Here is a 5,000-nt window from a genome sequence, read left to right on the forward strand (position 1 = left end):
TTTAATAGCCACCTCACCTCCTTTATTATCTACAAATCAACAACTGAATCCATTGCATGTTGTCGGCACATACAGTAAACTTTAAATATATTCCTATTAATATACATGTTCAATACCACGCGAACATCGTATGACACAAAATGCGAAGATCGCGTTTAGATTCTAATTAGACTGAAGTGTTGAGCAAGGTAGTGTAACTTTAACATAACTGTGATCGCATGCTAGATTCGTGAAGGTGGACGGGCAGGAATGAATAAAAGGATTCTGTGCTTGAAGTCACGGATGGACGGACCTCTGGGTACCAGCGGCTTATCTACCTCAGTCAAACTCGGAGAGTTGAACTAGAGTTTCATTATTGATACTCAATGACGCAATGGGATGGTTGTTTGTCCTCGGTCTATCTAGGACCCAGAAAACCACCCGTATGAGCACGCAGAGAGTGATGAAGAGATAATTTTTGTCCTCAACGCACGTCCAACCGGAGCATGTTGTCGTTGGGCTGGATTCTTTGTGAGCTCGAAGTGGGAACAGATCCAAAGGCGACATAACGGTACTTAAAAAAAGTAAAACCAGTTCGTTGAGAACCTTGAGTAAAAAGAATATAAAAAAAAATCTCGCCCTTAAAGGAAAAATCTTTCAGGAGCGAAAGTGAAATTTCATCCAGGGCATTGAAACCCAAACGAGTTCCACAAGATGTTGGCTGAAAGTCGAATTAAAAAAATCTAAAGTTTCTGACCACAAGCATAATTAGCTGGTGAAAAAGTTGCTCATTGTAGGAAAAATGTGCTCGGGACCGACCGCATGTAGTAGTTTATTAGTGCAAACCAAGATCAAGTTTTTTTTTAAAGTGATGCAGAATATACACCCCAATACTGATGAATTGGAAGGATGGGAGTGGATGTCTTGTGAGACTGACGAGTGATCCAACAACTAAAACCCTGACTGTAGGCAATACCATTGACAATATATATTGTATGAAGAAAAACACCTCCATAATGATTGTAGTTTGTATTATTCATTCATCTGTTTATCTATTTATGATCTCTTTTTAAAAAGAAAACGGTTCATGAGTACTATTTTGGAACCTACATAAACCTCGGATGCTGGGATATTATTCAAGTATCCGTTCATACATTTTTGCTCGTAGATAAAAAAGAAAATCTCAAAAAAGAAAAGAAAAAAAAATCAGGTAAAGCAGGGTGAATCCAAACGACACACATGTTGACTTAGTCATAAGAGAGATTTATTTCTGGCATACATATCCAAAAGAAGAAATACTTCTGGTTTCAGGAAAAAATGCATATAGATATTAATGATAAATGATATGGTGGTGATGCCCACCATCTGGTTGAAAGTGAACAATATCATGGACATGGGGCTGATGAACGGGGTGGCCATGGCTACCATGGCCACCATGGGGCCGATGAATGGGGCGGCCATGGCCACCATGACTACCAAAACTACCATGACCACTATGTCCACCATGGCTGCCAAAGCCACCATGACTACCATGGCTACCAAAGCTGCCATGACCGCTATGTCCGCCATGGCTGCCATGTCCACTATGTCCACCATGGCTGCCATGTCCACCATGTCCACCATGGCTGCCATGTCCACCATGGGAACCATGTCCGCCATGGCTACCAAAAATGCTATGACCACTATGTCCGCCATGGCTGCCATGGCTGCCATGTCCACCATGTCCACCATGGCTGCCATGTCCACCATGGGAACCATGTCCGCCATGGCTACCAAAAATGCTATGACCACTATGTCCGCCATGGCTGCCATGGCTGCCATGTCCACCATGTCCACCATGTCCACCATGTCCAAAATGGCCGCCCTGACTCAGAAGGGTTCCAAGCAAACCAAAGATATTCCTCTGAGGTTCAGCTTTTGCCTCCGCCGCAGAATCCGCGTCGGGCGCCGCCAGTGCCACGGCCTCTGGCATGGCGTGGCTGGTGACCGTCAAGCAGGAAAGCACCAGGGGCGCAAGCAATGGAACCATAGCCTGTGAAACACAAACAAAGGTCACTGTAATTTCTTTTTTGATAATGCATACAGACATACCCAAAATGTACTATAAGCGCGTCGTCTCGTATACGATATATACATACATACATACATACATATATATATATATATATATATATATATATATATATATATATATATATATATATATATATATATATATATATATGTGTGTGTGTGTGTGTGTGTGTATCCTACCATTACTAACCATTTCGATAGGTCACACTCCATGATACATAATCCCCCACGTACAAGAAGGCACTAGCCTTTAGCAATCTTGATGACCTCGCATTTCCTAATCATAGACACCTGAGTCAGATAACACCATTGCGCCATCGTCCAGCAAGGATTACCTACACGAGCACCTAATGTCACCAGATAGTTCATTAACCTTTCCTTATACCTACCAAACTACATTATCGTAAATCCAATACATACTAGCCACATCCACAAATGATATTACTAAACCCCATACAATGCAACTAACACATACAATATATATTATTTCCACAAACACATTTCCTATGTGACAACCTACACTAGACATGTTTAACTAGGCTACTTTTCCTATATAACAAGGCGACTACGTTCGCCAGAGAGAGAGTCTAGAGGAGACACTCTCCCTTAGACTAGGTAGGGAAGACATTCCCCTTGGGAGACATCCCACGCTTGTAAATATCGGAACTCTACCTCAATGAATATAAAGTCTAAAAATAGATTTTACATCGTCCCGCTAAGTCCTATTGTGTAGCCCACAACCATTTCGACTATCTTTCTATCTATCTATCTATCTATCTATCTATATATATATATATATATGTATATATATATATATATATATATATAAATATATATATATATGTTTGTGTGTATGTGAGTTAGGGAGATATTGTGAATTAGGAAGATGGATGGAAAGAATACGAAATACAGATAAAGCATTTTCCTAAGTGTTCACATTATATGTATGGACATTTACTCGTATGTTTTACACCCCCAGAGGACCACCCTTCACTAGCGCGCTACACAATGGTACCAAACTCTTACTGTCATTATGGCCGTAGGAACTGGCTGCTGTAGGCGCGACCGTTCTCTGAAATGTGGAGGCGTACTGAACAGTCCGACGTCGGTTGAGCCACAGGAGTGTGAATACAGCACACAACTGTCTCTCATTTATACAAAGGCCTCAGAACAGATCAACGACGTTCTTATCTCATTAGGTATGCTTACCACGTAACAGCTTCTGCGTTACAAGATTAAAACGTAATGGATATTATAAGCCTATTGGACGTCCTGGGGGGAAAAATACCGCTTTCTCTACCCTGCGTGTCAGGGAATTCCCTCTTTCGAATCCCTTCTACACTCAGTTCATTTGGTTTGATGGTTAGGCATAGCTATCATCGATTTTTCTTCCACTGAATTCTGACTACGATGGCAAGCTTGATCTTACACGCAGCTGCCCTGTGCTTCTCTCGTGTTTTTATTGGAGGTAGGATACTGTAGGGCCTATGAGAGCAGACTACACTTTCTAAGTACTCCGAGGGTCAATTTTTATTTTTTTATTTTTTTTAAGTTTTCTCCAAACTCATAACTATCTCTTGTATCTTCCACCATGGGTACTTGAGAATCACCATCTTATCTTAAGGAATTTACCGCCCGTGTTACAAGAGTATCCACGTATTATTGTATTGTTCAAAGTTCCTAGCTGTCTAATTCAAAGTGCCACGTAGGCCAAATAAAGATGAGGTGGTTTTCAAGTTATAATAATACATATATCTAATACTCTTTCTTTTTTGAACACCCAAGATACGTTTTAAGTCACATCTCAGGAGAGGGGTATTTTGGCTAATTCCCTTGTAGTATTGAAGTCTTTAAAGCTTCAGTTGAATAAAGTCGCCAGGAGGTAGCCAAAAAAAAAAAAAAAAAAAATCTTCGTTGTCCATGGACGAACAAGTTAGCTCTTCAACCCCGAAAATAGATACAGCTTAGAAAACACGCTTTTAGAGAAAACTGAGTGCGAGAGAGACTTGGGAGTTCTAGTGAGTCCGGACCTTAAAACCAGGAAACAGTGCATTAGCGCCAGGAATAAAGCTAACAGAGCATTAGGTTTCATTGCTAGGACGGTAACGAATAGAAGTGCAGAGGTAATTATTAAACTCTATCTAGCGATAGTTAGACCCATCCTTGACTATGCGGTACAGTTTTGGTCTCCGTCCTAAAGAATGGACATCAATTCACTAGAATCAGTATAGAGAAGAATGACCAAAATGATACATGGACTCAGAAATTTGCCTTACGAAGAGAGGCTTAGGCACCTTAACTTACACTCTCTGGAAAGACGCAGAGTGCGGGGTGATCTAATAGAGGTGTTCAAGTGGATCAAAGGCTTTAACAAGGGTGATGCAAACAAGGTCATCATATTAAAACAACAGGGCAGGACTCGCAGTAATGGTTATAAACTGGACAAATTTAGATTTAAAAAGGAAATAGGCAAGAATTGGTTTACTAATAGGGTGGTCGACGAATGGAATAAACTTAGTAATCATGTAGTAAGCGCTGAAACTATCAGTTGTTTTAAAAAACGATTAGACAACTTTATGGATGGGGATGACAGGTGGTGATGGATACGGAGCTACCTAGTGTAGGCCTTATGGTCTCTTGCAGTCTCCTTCATTCTTATGTTCTTATGTTCAAGGTAATCCTACACCACTGCCAAGGTCAGTGTTATTCATCGCGAACTGAGGCTTGATTTTGCGGTTTTACAAACATATTTACCTATTTCCCAAGTTTAGCTCATTCTCGACACACACACACACACACACACACACACACACACACACACACACACACACACACACACACACACACACACACACACACACACACACACACACACACACACACACACACACACACACACACACACACACACACACACACACACACACACACACACACACACACACACA

The sequence above is a fragment of the Oratosquilla oratoria genome, unplaced genomic scaffold, assembly GCF_046742065.1.
Source record: "Oratosquilla oratoria isolate Oo_2021 unplaced genomic scaffold, ASM4674206v1 SCAFFOLD218, whole genome shotgun sequence".
NCBI classification, from domain to species: domain Eukaryota; kingdom Metazoa; phylum Arthropoda; class Malacostraca; order Stomatopoda; family Squillidae; genus Oratosquilla; species Oratosquilla oratoria.